The sequence below is a fragment of the Dermacentor andersoni genome, chromosome 1 (genome assembly GCF_023375885.2).
Source record: "Dermacentor andersoni chromosome 1, qqDerAnde1_hic_scaffold, whole genome shotgun sequence".
NCBI lineage: Eukaryota > Metazoa > Arthropoda > Arachnida > Ixodida > Ixodidae > Dermacentor > Dermacentor andersoni.
Window position 1 is genome coordinate 149,288,491 of NC_092814.1, and position 15,739 is coordinate 149,304,229.

At 45.4% G+C, this 15,739-nt stretch overlaps 1 protein-coding gene across 1 annotated transcript in view; it reads left to right on the forward strand.

Annotated features, from left to right (window-relative positions):
* The window catches only part of LOC126544858 (uncharacterized), a 30,862-nt gene continuing 15,123 nt past the window's right edge, over nucleotides 1–15,739 (forward strand). Inside the window, exon 1 of the mRNA XM_050192386.3 lies at nucleotides 1–240. The gene's annotated coding sequence lies outside the window, so the exon portion shown is untranslated. The remainder of the gene's footprint in view (nucleotides 241–15,739) is intronic.

Genomic DNA, 15,739 nt, shown 5'->3' on the forward strand with positions numbered 1-15,739 from the left:
CTCGTTCCGGCCATCGATCCGCTGGCTGGTGATGGCGACGGAGGGTCCCGGATCGCCCAGCGCCCAGGCCAGCTGCGGAAAGTTGCCGCGACGACCGAACGCAGCGAGCCGAGCCATCGCGCCGCAGAGCCGGGCGCCGCGCAGGGAAGCCCCGCGATGAGAGCTGCGGCCGCCGGTGGACGCGGGCCGGGCGGAAGCAGGCGGCGGGTCATCCGTCGGCCACCGACACAGAGACCCGAGGTGAGCGGCCGCCTCGTCGCGGCGGCGCGCTCGTTGCAACCGCGTAGGCGCTCCCACTGTTTGGGAGCTTGGTGCTTGATGCTCGTCGAGCACGGTATTCGCCGAGTCCAAGCGAGGGGCTGAGCGCCTGGACCACTTCCTGTATCTCTCTCTTCTGCGTGCTTGGCCTAATCCTGAAGAGAGAGAGAAATGATGCGCGTATACCCATTCACCTGACGGAGTGTATGAGTCTGCGCGCACGTTGCACAACCTTTCATTCAGTTCATTCATTACGAAGGATTGTGCGCAGTGTGCTTGCTCAAGTAAACAGAAAAAAAAGAAGGAACAATGGATACATAAGAACCTTCCATCGGTGTATCTACTTATGCCTTCTTCTATTCGGTTCAGAATCTTCATTTTTTACTCTCTGGGGATCCCATCACCACTACCACACAATCGAAGGAGGTGGAAGAGGCAGTGTGAGTAAGCATTAGGCCTAAATACCCAGCGATGTCGTAGAGACGTAGTCTCAAATACGGATTACATGCTAACGGGCGCCGCACGGTAGAGGTGGCGGGAGACATCCCACGGATCTTCGTTGATCAGCGGCAGGAAAAGAGGTACGGGGAACGGGCCAGCTGAAGGGTGGAAGGGGAATGTTGGGAAGAGCTAACGACTGCGCGCGATCGGAGAGGAGGGAGAAAGTGCGAAGCTGCATACACAGAAGCAGCGTCACTGAAATTTGGGCCGACGGATTCCGCGTGCAAGATTGTGGCTGACATGTTGAATCGTTAACGGCTCGCCTGACCGGGTTACGATTGATTCGCGCAACGCACACGTTTTCAGCGCGGCATTTCGAGCGCTCCCAACAGCACGGCGTATCAGCACGTCCGGATTAACGGCTGCGGCCTCAATCGGCTGTTTTCGGCTTTGGCGACCTGTTCGCGTTCCCGGAGCGATTAGTTAGACCACACCGCTCGCTTGCATCTTCTTTTTATATGTTCTTTCTCCTTCGACGCTGGTGAACGCCCCCCTCCCCCTCCCCACAGGAAATGCGCTGAGGCATACGAACGGTTAGTTAACCCGGATTGCACAACCTTTCATTCAGTTCATTCATTACGAAGGATTGTGCGCAGTGTGTCTTGCTAGCACAAGCAGTTGGCTTAGTCTATGCATTCAGGATGCTGCGTCATTCTTGCTTAAGAGGAAGCTTTAGCTCGAGTGCTCCTATCTAAATACATGTAAAAGGAGAATTCGTTTTTCTCGGCAACCACTGCACCAAATTTGACGAGGTTTGTTGCATTTAAAAGACAAACATAAAATCTAGTGACTGTTGGTTTCGAATTTTCGAGTTAGGTCGTCAATTTTTTATTAAAAATTGGCAAAAATCGAAAATTTTCAAAAAACGAAACTATCAAGTTTACAACTCTGTAACTCAACCACTAAAAATGATAATACAATTCTGTGAATTGCATCTAATAGTACATCTAAAGCGGACAAAATTGATATCTCACACATGAACATAAAAAAATTTAATCATATGGAAATACAACTTTTGCAAAACCGTTGCAACCAACGTAACAAATTCCCATAAGATGTAAAATGACATATTGAATTTGTCCGCTTTGAATGATCTAATGGATGCCGTTGACAGAACCGCGATATGAGTTCTTGATGTAGAGCTATGAGTTTGCAAACTTCGTGCTTCTATATTTTTCAAACGGTCAAATACTTGAAAATCGTTTTAAGAAAATTCAAGCCCTAATTCGAAATTCCGCTTCCAACAGTCACTAGAATTTAACTTTCTTTTTCAAATGCACCAAATTTCATCAAAATCGGCCCAGGGGTTATCTCATAAAAACGTTTTTGCGTTTTACATGTATTTGAATAGGCCGCGTCGGAGTTGGGCCCGAGCTAAAGCTTCCTCTTAAGATGCAACATGAATGAAATCCTGCTTTTGACGAACGAGTTACGACTAGTGTGGGCAACATACATGATTGGTCTTATTACGAGAGGGCGTTATTTATGCCGTTGTAAACAGTTGTTTTGAATCACGGTTACGAACTAGCAATCCGTGATAGCAACTTTTTAAGCAAACGTATTTTGTACAAACCTAACATCGCTGTGATTATACTATGGCACGACCACACAGCGTATATCTAAATTTTAAGGCTGAGTACACAGACGGAACTACAAACATTTAATACACTTGCAATCACTCAATATCTGTAGTTATGCTTAGTAGTTATAAATTGGACAGCTACCTTCCGTTTCTTGATATTCTTGCAAAACTACATGGTAACCACTTGAGATTGAGATTGAGCCACTCTCGGTATGCGTACTTGAGATGAAAGTACGCATACCGGCCATTTTCGGAACTTTAAATCTGCGGATCCTTCTGGCCATAAACGTTCAGTCGTGTCGACACTTGTGCGACGAGCCCAGCGGACTTGCTCCAATCAGGAATACGCAGAGAAGGAGGTGGAAACCGTTCGGCGGGAGCTGGATGCCTGCGGATACCCTTCGTCATTCAGGAACTCTACAATGACAGCTGACGCACGCCCGGCGCAACCAATCACCCTTTCTACTCGAAAACGAGCGTCGCGGTGCCTTATGTACCGGGCTTCAATGAATCGCTCGCTCGGGTTCTGCGCACCTACGACGTACAAGTGGCACACGTCCCGGCACGGAATTAAGAATGTCAAGGACAAATTGGAGAGAAAGTATCTTCCGGGGGTTGTGTACAAATTTCCTTGCGCAAACTGTGAACACGTATACCTGCAGTGTATGTAGGTGACACCAGGAATTTCTAAAGAAGATTTCGGTAACATTTTAATGGTCTGTGAAGAACAAGGAAGTGTCGTCTAATGCTCTCGCACAGCATGCTGCGTCTACTGCGCACGTGATCAACTGGGATGACGCGTGCATCAGCGCCACCGAAAGAAAACTGGTCTCACGCTTGCACTTGGAATCTTTAATAATTTAAACTACTGCGCACACACTTAATAGCAATACTGGTATAAGCAAACATCTGGAGTCGTTTTAAACAAATGAAGTGGTCGCTGGGATGCCTGAACGCAGTGCTTTAGCGATTCTTTGTAGCGATATCTGCATATCGTTCCGCAATATTTGTGATATCATGAAACATCAACGAGGTTGAGCGAGATCACTCAGCAATAGGAAAGGACATTTTAAGTGTTCATATGATGTCGCAGGATACAATTTAACTAAGGTGTATAATTGCATGAATGTGGTTGTGACTGTGATTAGTAGTTGCGCGACCATCCTTAGCTGTTCTGTTATGCGGATATCCCACTACGCAGAGATAATTTTGCCTCGCAAGTGAATTTTCGCGCTTTAGTACTTTGATTATCTGCAACGAAAGGGAAGCGAAAACACAGTATTACAAGAGGATCATATGTAACATTGCAGTCGATAGACATAGGACGCCGTAATTCTGAGTTACTGCTGGCTATTTTAATGTCCTCTTTAGCATCGTGTTGTTAGCTTGACGGAAGGCAGCGGTCATTATCTTCATAAGTAAAGAAAACAACGCATTAGGGTTGGCACTTAAAATAATGTAAAATTATTCGCACCATTCTTATGCACGTAATCATGCTAAAACGCCCTTTGCTAAAACCGCTACATTTTTACTGTTACACCACGGAAAAATAAAACAAAAGCTTATGTGGAGCCACACGACGATCCTGCCAGTTCGCTGTCACCCATAGTGGCGCACCTTGTATAACTAAACTTATTAACTGCCTTGTATTTTATAAACAACCGAAAAAGAAGTAAAATATAGTTGTCTATATATGCGCACAAGCGGTGAAGTAGAGTCACATTAACTAGCGACTCCGACTTCATTGCACAGAAATACATGACATGACATGACATGACATGACAAGAACTTTATTTGAGTCCTGAGGGACTGAGATCTTGGGGAGCCAAAACCGAAGGCTCCCGAAGATCAAGTCGGTGGCTCCGCCCACGATGGGACCGGGAGATCAAGTCCCGCCGCGATGTCGTGGCCCCTCTGGACAGCTTGGAGTTGAATGTGGAGATTGCTGCTCTTGAGAGATTCCTGTCATTGTTCTTTCGTGATGGGTGGAGAGGCGTTAAGGGCTGGGCATAGCCAGAGCATGTGGTCAAAAGAGCATGAGTCATGACCACATTTTGGGCACGACCGTGAGTGTTTAGGATCTTTCTTGTTAAGGGATCGAGGAGTGAGATACGAACGGGTTTGCTGGAGTCTGAGTGTGGTAGCCTGAGGTTTGTTCAATTTGGGGTGAGGGGGTGGAAATGTTGTCCTGCCTAGTCGATAATGGGGAACAATTTCGTGGAAAGTACATAATGGATCTTTGTGGATGTTGACCTCGTTCCAAGCCTGGCTACCCGCGACAGCGCGGTGCGTGAAATCGCGCGCTCTCCGGTGGGCCTGCTCGTTAGGATTACATCCAAGCGGGTTAATTGAGCTATCTAGATGGACTGGGAACCACGAGATTTGGTATCCTCCTTCGCTGCTCTCCCTAGTCCTTTGAAGTGCTTTAATCACAATACTGTTCGCCTGTTCAGATATGATGGCGGACGAGAAGGATACAGGAATTTTTTTTATAACCAGTGCAAGAATAGCAGAAAGCTGCGTTGCACACCAGCAGCGCCAACAGAATAGGCTGAGCACAAGCCGGACACCCCCAAAAATCAGCATGGATATACAGAAACAGAAACGGCGTTTTGTGCTCCTTTCACGTTTAGTACGAACGTTCCGCGCATTTCGTGCAAAAGTGTGGCGTTGGAGGGCAACATACTATCACTTCACGGTAGTCAGCGCGTTTCATTACCAAACAATCGGCCCAAGTAGCGAAGCGCCGCCATGTGCATTTCAAAGCGAGCCTGCGACCGCATCATCCACACTAACGCGACGATGGTATTGTCCGATCTCGTGCCCAACACCATCGAAGATAGATGGCAAAGCTGTAGGCTGATTAATTTATCTCGCTAATTATTAGCGTTCGCGAAGGAGGAAGTCGACGTCGCTTGTATTAAGCCCGGATATTTTGAATTATTTTCTGTATCAAACAGACCATGCACGAAAACTTAGCTTATAGAAAACCCATTGTAAAGGCATAATGAGTGTTGTACACTTTTATCGCACTCTATGAGCCGCCACCTTCGACATGCTGAACAAGGCGCAGCGCAGTCCCCCTGTAAGGTGAGCTTTTGTTCAGTACTTTCACCGCCCAGGCGAATGACCGTGATCACTTTTATTGCTTGAAGATTTGATCTAAGAGCAGTAATGGAAATTTAGGCATATTTAGCCGTCGTTATTGAATAATCGAGAATTGCTTTCAACTGTAGAGAGATAAACAAGAAAATTCGATCAGGAAGGTCAACTGGACGGTCGTTCGGTTGATTACCCTATACGGGGAGAGGAGATGAGTGAATGTGAATTTAAAAAAAAAGAGGCAAAACGAGCGAGACAGTTCATTTGCGCAGTATTAGACGTACTGTGTCTGCAAGCATCTCTTCAGGTCTGTTGATTTCCGAAAAGTCATTAGAGCACAAGTAGCTTTCTGGGTTGATGATGGACGAGGCCAAGCGCCCAGGATTTTTGCTTCTTAAAGGATCAACCATGCAGTTGGCTGAGCGCGCTCCGAAGAGGCTGGCGTTGCACGTCAAAGCAGATGCAATGGCACAGGTGTCTGTCTCCTCACTGTTACAGTGGTCGTGTTTGGGGAAGTCCGTCATTCCAGTGAAAAAGGAGTGTGAATTTGTGCAGGCTACACCAAGTCGTAGGCAGCACATCAGTGTAGTGAAACAGCGGTTTGATGGTAATCGCAGCTGCAGTGATGAGTCAAGCATGCACAAATGGCGATTAGAATATTCCGGAGTCTTGCAAAGAGCCAGTGTGATGTCGCTAACAATTTGTTGAATTCCTGACATCGTCCGCTCATGATAGTGGTATGAGCATAGTCTGCGCGTTATCATGGGCTGATCGGGCAGCTTCATCAGCAAGATGGTTGCCGAGAATGCCGTAATGACCAAAATGCCACTGGAAAATACAGGGTGATAATTTTTAAGTTTCATAGAATTTTAAAAATCGCCCGTTGCAGCTATAGATAGCATATAATTCTTGTCCTTGAGCTGGATTATTCGAAGAGGCGCACATTACTAGCAGGAGAAATCGAAACACATATTCAGATAATTTAAAAAAATGTGCTAATTAACTTCTTAATTACATTACGGAACATATTGCAATTTACGAATTGTAGCCGGTGAGCTTGCAAGACGCATCCACTGGAATTTCATTTCCAGGATGATAGCAGCTTAGAGATATTATTTCTCGAAGTGTGGAACGAAATACATGGGCGTTCCAGTTACTTGTGTGCATCGATGCATAAGAAAGCGTTTTGTTAAAAAAAAAGTAAATGGAACAACAGTGCATTTTTACGGCAAACTTGATGGCGCATATCTCTAAACGGGCGTCATTCTAGAAATTCATAACTCATTCATAACGGCTAAGAACTCCACCCTGCGCTATGTCATGGCAAGCGTAGTGATCGTAGTTTGACCATCCGCAGTTTGCACAAAAATTGATCTCCTGTACAGGTCCACAGAAGATTCTTCTGTCCACAGAAGATTCTGCCACCAAGTCCAACAGTCTCTTGAGCGACCAAGATGGCTGCGTGACTGACGTTATCATAAATACCTTTGATGTCGAGGAAGGTGACTACTAGCTATTATGCACTTGAGGCTCTTTTGTTGTTGGACAGACGTAACGAAGTTGATGACGTTGTCAGTAGAAGAGCTGCCCCGTCGAAAACCTGCCACGGCGTTGTGGTAACTGCCATAATTCTATAGAAACCATTCAGGACATATGAGAATCATTGTTTCCGTTACTTTCCACGCACAACTGGAAAGTGCTTACGGGCGACACCATGTAATTCAAGGGGGCATTTTTCATGCTTTAAGGGCGGAATTAATCGACTATAGATTTCTATCGTTCTAGAACGATACCATCGTGCTAAGATTTATTTAAGCAGCGGAGCAATTCATTTCGAGAATCTTGACCTAAGTGGCAAAGAGCGTCGTCTGCAACTCTGTGAGTGCACGACAACTGTATAGGTGCAACGTGTTTACGCCCAATATAGTAATTATTTTCATGCGTACGGCTCTTTCCGCCTAACATATCCGCTTTGTTGAGCGGTGCATGAGCACTGAACAGTGGTCATATATGTGCTGCAGGCTGAGGGCCTTCACAGTGGTATATATGCATTGCGCCGCGGCATGCCGGCGTTCCCCTATGCCACGACGCTTGGCCAGCTTGCAATACATGGCTTCCATATATGGACTGCGCCATTACAGATATTGCACATCAGATCTTAATGAAACCGCTTTTATTATATATATATATATATATATATATATATATGTAAACCTGACTCCTGCAGATCGTTGTGGCTGCTGCACAAGTACGAAACATTCGTCAGGTGTTCGGGAACTTTAAGATGATTATAATTATTTAATTAATTTCAGTGCTCTGGGCCGACTGTACATGTTATATAGGCAGAGGTATACTTGCGGGCGAATGGAAACATAGAGAACGGAAAGTCTATCAAATATAAGAAAATAAAAAAAAGTAATCGAAGCACAATAAAACAAACAACACAGGGAATGATTACAATATCGTCCGCACCGTCGTAGTAACGTGCATAATATCGCAGTGACACGGTCAATGTCACTTGGGCGCGAAAGGAAAGTTAAACTAATATGCGTGCAACTAAATGCTGCGAAATTACGGCGCTTAAGTTTCCCTGCCCCCTTGTTTATTACTAGTGGTTCAAGCCGACGTTGTCAGCTTCGTAGACGAAACTCTTGCCTTCGATATGGTGGGTGCTGTCACTGCTGCGTGTATACTTTCATCAGAGAGACGACGCCAAGGAGGTTGTAAGTTGAAGAAACTTACACTGTATATATGACAATTTACAAGCAGTTGTATACATATGACGAGGGGAACATTGCATCTCATTTGCTCGGAACATGTTCATGCTTGTTGCGCATAGACAATGACCCTCGTCTCGAATGTCCACGGACAAGGAATTTAGGATTGAGGAAACTCGCCCGACGCTGATGAACTGGTTATCACGACCCCTTGTTCATAGTTGGCTTGTTGTGGGCAGCAGCAGCTTTCAAATGACGTTGACGTCCGCCGAGTTGTCGCTGGCTGCCTCGACGCGTCCGCGATGCCCCAATCGAAATGCAGGGCATTCGTTGCCGTCGACTGCTTAGTACTGCTCGACTGTGCCACTTAAGTTTCGCTCAATTTTGCTTCTTGCTAGCCGACACAGGCCGTAGCCATCACCTGTTCTCACTGTCTTAACTGTTGCTTCTTTTCATCAGAGAAATATACAGGACGCCAGAGGAGCTTTAACTTGGAGAGAATGACGCTCATGTATATACAACTTTACAAACACTTGGACATAGATATACAAGGTGAACATTGGATCCGACATCTGTTTTCTAGTTTTTCTCCAAAATGTAGACTTTCCTTGAATGATTTCGGGAACGGCATGGCTCGAGAGGCACCTTTTTAGACAGGCATCTTATATGTCCCTCGTCTTTCCTTTTAATGCGGTAGCATTATAAACGCACCTCAACCACTTTGTATAAGTAACCGTCTGACGAAAAATACGGGGCCGATCCCGAACGCAGTCCAGCCTAACACAGCGTCTCACAACGCTAGCTATCACGCGCCAGATGTTTCAAAGAGCGAATTTGGCACGAGAAAAGCATGTGTGCAATCGTGGCCTAATGGTTAGAGCATTGTGCTGCTGTGCTGGAAGACAGAGCATTCGATCCCACCATCGGTGACGCATTTCTTTATAGCATTATAGGCCGACTTCACCCACTTGTGAGGTATTTAACTCAAGGTGTGTTGAGCGTACGCGAGTGCGTCACAGTGTGCACGAAATTGTAGTTTGTAAAAGGTACAAGAGATGTGCCACTTTCATAAATGAAAGTGTGAAAGGACGCGCGCGCGCGCAGCTGCCGAGACGTCTATCACATGTCGGAAGAAGTCGGCCGATCCTTATATAGTGCCGATGTAGTGCAATAGTAAGCTGAGCCGCGGTCATGCTATGCTGGGCCTAGTAATTGCTATGGTGTAAAATGTGGTGCAGAAGAACAGCTGTATAGCTTTTAAATTATCGCACCACGAAAGTGTGTGTGTGTGTGTGTGTGTGCGTGTGCGTGCGTGTGCGTGTGCGTGTGTGTGTGTGTGTGTGTGTGTGTGTGTGTGTGTGTGTGTGTGTGTGTGTGTGTGTGTGTGTGTGTGTGTGTGTGTGTGTGTGTGTGTGCCGGAATTCGCACGTTTGCAGTGCTCTGCACCTTCGGTTTGGTCGAGAACGTTACATCCAATGTTCACCTTGTAAGTTCATCTTGCTTATATATTGTTCATATTGCAATAGTTCATATTGAAAAGAACTTTAGAAAAGTTTGAACGCACGTCAGTAAACAGTGACCAAGAAGGAAACAGCAAATGCAACCAGAAATATCTCGCTTACCAAAGTTCTCTTTCTAAAGAGCCTATAATAGCTCCCAGTTTAATGACGACACATGTGATGTCGTAGCGACATTACTTGGAAGGGAGTTCTATTCAGGTATGCATGCATAGTACGAATTCTGGGCCGCAGTTCGTCAGTAGTATGAGCGTTTTCACCAGCATCAGTCGGTTGTGAGCAGTCAATGATAAGAATGAAAAGAATGATAAAATGATAAGAATACAGCCGAGCGAAAGGAATCACTGCATTATACCGGCCCTTGTGTTTCTTCGTCTGAGCAAAGGAAGGGATACCTTGTGCGAATGAGCGAGAAAGGCAAAGGGCGAGTTTCAATTGGATAATCGAAAGCATTATTAGCAATCTTATTAGTAATGTGCTCTATGCAAGCACCCCAGCTAAAATCTGAAGCAAGCAGAACGCCAGTGTACTCGAACCTCGTTATAAACTGGATATAACAAAATAATGGATATAACGAAGCAAATGAAATTCCCCTCGAAATCCCCATAGAGAACCACGTACTTAAGACCTCGTTTTAACGAAGTGAAATTGTCCTGCCGCTGGATATAACGAACTAGATGCGTCTCCGAAACCGAAAAAGACCAGACCGTTACCCGACGAGTACTTCACTCTCCGCAGGGATCGGTACTCGTTTGCCGCGGCAATTAAAAACTCCCGCGTCCCTGCATTGAATACGCCGTCAAGCAACACTGTTTATTCTCACCGCTGCGCGAAATTGCGTGAAAGCAATGGCTCACTATTTCAGTTCTCCACTGACCTCCCTCTCCTGCGTGTGCATTCACTTCTCCCTCTCCACGGAGGTGCGGCGCTCGGGCTGGCCGCTGGGTGTGGCCTCCGAGATCGCATTGGCACCTGTGCAATCTCGGAGGCCGCGAGCCAGCCGAGCCAAGCTGGAGCGGCCAAGTTCACTTGCCTTTTAGATCACACAGCGGAGCGCTGTGTTGCGTGCCACGTGCTGCTAGACCGCGACGAGCCAAGTAGAAAGCTGAAGCGACAGGCTATCACTTTGAAACAGAATGCAGCTATCTAAGGGCTGTTGCATGCGGTGCTAAGAAGTCGCGTGTCGCACACGCCGAAGGTTTTGTTGTTGTTTATTCAAATTTCATCACATGCGTAGTCGTGTGCCGCAAAGCCATCTTCTTATTTCCATGATTACAATTGTGCACACAATTGGGCATATATTACAGTAAATGGCAATAGCTGGTATAATGAAGTAACGGACAGAAAGAAGGAACTTCAGCTCACCCTTCAACTTCGTTGTAACGAGGTTCGAGTGCATATATTTTAACGACATACCAGTTTCAATTACCCTGTCAGAAATAGAAGGTGCCATCACAATACTAGAAAGTTTTAGATGCTTGATTTTTCTTTTTCCATATTAACTTCAATTTGCCCTTTTTCACACCATTAATTTGACATTAAATGTATTAGGTGGAATCGATCATTGAAGTTCAGGGAAGAACAGGATTGGTAATATTTAAGTATTACGCAATCATCAACAAATATACGCTTTGAGGAATTTATTTGTTAGGCGCTACGTCATCAAATAAAGAATAAAAGCACAAGTGGACCCAGCACGTTTCTTTGTGGCACCACTAGTCTTTCTCGTTACTCATGTAGGGTTAGACATGTAGTCGTGAAACATTTGAGGGCAGGGTAAGGGGGGGGGGAGGAGGGGCGAAATGATTGATATGTATGGATGACACCAGGAGATGGAATGCCTTCACTGTCAATGGCGAAGGCTTGACCGTGATCCGTAACTACAATTTGCGGGGAAACGTGCGTAATGGATGGCTGTAAGACGTGTCCGTGAATCATTAAGCAGAAGTTCATTAGTAGAAACTTCAGCAAATTGTTTAATGAAATTCCTAACACAGCATTTTACCGGTAGTGCTATTGTCCTCGCTCGGCAATACGCGTATGAAATGGGCGTCTTCCGGCTTAATGCGCTCAAGAAAGTTTTAATGTGTGTTTTTTAATACGTAAGAAAGCATACGCGTGCTTCAAATATTTGCCTTTCGATTGGATAATTGCTGTTTAGACCAGAAGTATTTCTGTATATAGTGTACCCAATACTGAGGACCGTTCGAGGAACTCGCTTTGCTATAAGTTATTTTCTTCTTGTTCAGACACTGTTTTAAGTCTCGTATAACCCAGTGGTCATCTGTTTTTGAAACTATTGTTATTCATTTTTGGAAGTGCAAAAATCTATTTTTGTTAGCTTGTCTCGAAAAAAAAAACACGTGTTGATTATTCGTGCGGTCATCAATAATATCGTAAAATTCAACTACCCGCAAGGTTGCTCAGTGGCTATGGTGTTGGGCTGCTGTGCACGAGGTCGCGGGATCGAATCCCGGCCACGGCGGCCGCATTTTGATGGGGGCGAAATGAGAAAACACCCGTGTACTTAGATTTAGGTGCACGGCGTGCCCATAATCAGATCGTGGTTTTGGCACGTACAACCCCCGTATTTTATTGTTACTAAAATTCATCTGCGAAAGTTTGTAACACCGCTCGTCTTCCCTGCATCGGTGCGCAGATACTTTTGCAGTTGAATTTGAATAATAATAAATTACGGGCTTTTACGCGCCAAAACCCCGATCTGAATATATATATATATATATATATATATATATATATATATATATATATAAATGAGTTGGATCGCATACGGCAGACATTGCCAGTTCCTGACTGGAAGCTTACCATAATTGAAAAGGAAGGTGTACAATCAACGCATTTTACCAAGGCTGACATATGGGGCAGATACTTGGAGAATGACAAAGAAGCTTGAGAACAAGTTAAGGACCGCGCAAAGAGCGATGGAACGAAGATTGCTAGGCATAACGTTAAGAGACAGAAAGAGAGCTGTTTGGATCAGAGAGCAAACGGGTATAGACGATATTCTGATTGACATCAAGAGAAAAAAAATGGAGCTGGACAGGTCATGTAATGCGCAGGTTAGATAACCGTTGGACCATGGGATGGGTACCAAGAAAAGGGAAATGCAGTCGAGGACGGCAGAAGACAATGTGGAGCGATGAAATTAGGATATTCGCGGGGGCTAGTTGGAATATATATATATATATATATATATATATATATATATATATATATATATATACATATCTTATCTTTTGATTTGGTCGGCACGAGTAAGCTAGTACAGACAATGGTACGTATTTCATTTCTGGCAGCGCGCGTGTGTCTGCAATTTCGGGGATTATTCGTTAGCACAAGATCTTGAACGTGATTACCACGCGTAGGTCCACGTATAAGCTCTGTTAAGTTGTGGTAGAGGAGCAGGTAAAGAAAGCGAAGGCATTCGGGCCTGTTATTGTGACTACGGCGAGATAGAATGAACCAGTCCATAACAGTATAATTGAAATCGCCGCCTATAAAAAAAAAATGGGGGGGGGGGGGGATTCGGATAACAGCATAACTTGTTCCATCGCATCGATAAAAAAATCGGTAAGCTCTGGACCACTGTAAAGATAAGGGGGAGGGGCGGAAGGAGGCTCGGTAACAAAGGCTGATGACACAAATAAGACGACCAACATGACAAAACACTCAGGCTATTTCGAGAGCTGAGGCTGTTGAAATAAGAGAAGAGCAGCAGAGTTCGTTGATCGCAAAAATTAACCCCATCACCTCCACAGCTAATTCTGTCCGGGGGAAGAAAACGATGAGGGTAACGAAAGGCCACTGCTAGAGGCGTCATCAGAAAGCAAGCAAAGCACACAGCACAGCAAGCAAAGTGTAATCTGTGCGATTACACTTCGCGACCTCAGACACTTTTTTTGATGTACGAGAAGTGCAAATGTTCTTGCTCAGAACATTGGCTGCGTCAAGCGACCTTGCGATGTAGTGACGCAAGTGCGAGTTCATCGCTTCGTAGCGCTGTCTCGTCTCGCACGTTGTAGTTAATGATATCGATTGACTCCTTTTGTTTACCACGTGCACACGCAGTCTCGACTGCGCTCCCTCTGCTTAGAAAGCTTATTGCAGGCACAATGACGCTCTTCGGCCAGAACATTGCGCTACAAAAACGAACCAATCAATCAATCTGAATGGCAGATGATCGTGAACTAATTTTGGCAAAATATGAGAAAAGTAAGACATTTATTTTGACTTCTAATCTATATAATCAACCCGAGTGTTGGAAGCGAGCAAGATATTCATACAAGATATTCTGGCTATATACTCATTCGGATAGCATGCGGCCACATACGCCATGCCTACTTACTTTCGCGACAACCGGAGAGCTTTCTGCGAACACAATAAGCTCAGAGCTCTGTTAGTCCCCTCAGAGCGGTTCTTCCTTCACCTCAGGCTAATTCAGCTCACTCTAGTTAACGCATTTTTCGCGTCCCTCAGACGAGATTAGAGCGCGGAAGATTTTAACAAAGTGAACATGGATGCAGTAGCTAAATATGTCGTCCTTGTGACCGTACCGGTCGCAGCTTATGCAGTCAATCAGATGAAGAGTGAACAGCTCTCATTTGCTTAATTTATTTCGAAATGGGCTGGTAGGGTCGACTGACGCAGCTTTTATACAGGGTGTCCCAGCTAACTTAAGCCAGAGTTTAAAAATATGCAAATGTCATGTAGCTGGACAGAACAAAGGTGATGTTGTTTGCCGTCGCTTGGAGATGCTAAAATTAATATTATTTCATTCCGCCTAATTAGATAATTAGTCTTACTTAATTAACCAACTTTTCAAATATTATAGTTCGATGAAAAGTGTGAATGAGAAAATTGTAGAGCGACATGAAAAACTCCCGATACAGCTTTCTGTTGCTCAACATGTGCTACATAAAAGGGTTTTTCCGAGCGTGAAAGAAGCCCGGAAATGCACGAAAAATTGCCGCGCGACTGGCCCGCACGAGGCACTTAGCGTGTATTCGCGGGCTTTTCCCTGGCCGTTCAGAGTGCCCGCGATCGGGCCCTCAAGTTCGGCTTGGCGGTCCCTACGTGGGACTAGCCGGGTGGCGCGGGGCCACTGCGTCTTCTCTGGACCGAAGTAAAGTTACTTCACTCACTCACTCACTCACTCTTTGACACTCGGAAAAACACTTTTATGTAGCACGTATTGAGCAACAGAAAGCTGTATCGGGAGTTTTTCATGTTGCTGTACAATTTTCTCATTGACAGTTTTCATCTCATCATAACATATGAGAAGTTGATTAATAAATTAAGGCTAATTAAGTAATCAGGCAGTATAGAAAAACAGTTTGAGTATCTCCAAGCGACGGCAAACAACATTAGCTTCTTTCTATTCAGCTACGCGGCATTCGCACATTTTTGAACTCTGCCTAAAGTTAGATGGGACACCGTGCATATACACTTATAGATATCAAGGCAAATGCACATACTATATATACTTGTAATTCCATCGCGCAAGGGTGTGGTGCACATAGAGTGGAAAGGCGCAGCTTTATTTTGCTTGTACCTTCTTTTTATTCGCTACTGCGTGTGAAGCCTTGTCAAAAAAAAAAAAAAAAGTGCTTACGTCAAGCTAACTTGGCTTCGCCATCGTTGTGATGGCAAGGGCGGGCTACGTCCCGGAAGGTACAATGGATTCTGCCTGACGTCAGAGTCCTGTAAGGGTGGCGGTGCACGGGAATTCGTCGCGTACACTCCGCACACACACACACAAAAAGAAGAGTGAATGAAAATAGAAGAAACTGAAAATGGAGGCGGGGGCGGCGTTCCCGAGCTCCATCAGGCCCAAGGTGATGGCTGCTGATCACGCCAGCGACAGCCGCGCGTTGAGGGCTCAAACATACGCAATGTCCCCTAACTCTCGCCCGGCCTTGCCTGGCGTCGTCCGTACGTAGTGCAGTCAGTACGCGATGAATGCCCCATCACGTGAACCGCACTTTTCTTGTGGGCAGCGCACAAAACGCGAGAACACAAGAGCATACATAAGCGGCTGCAGT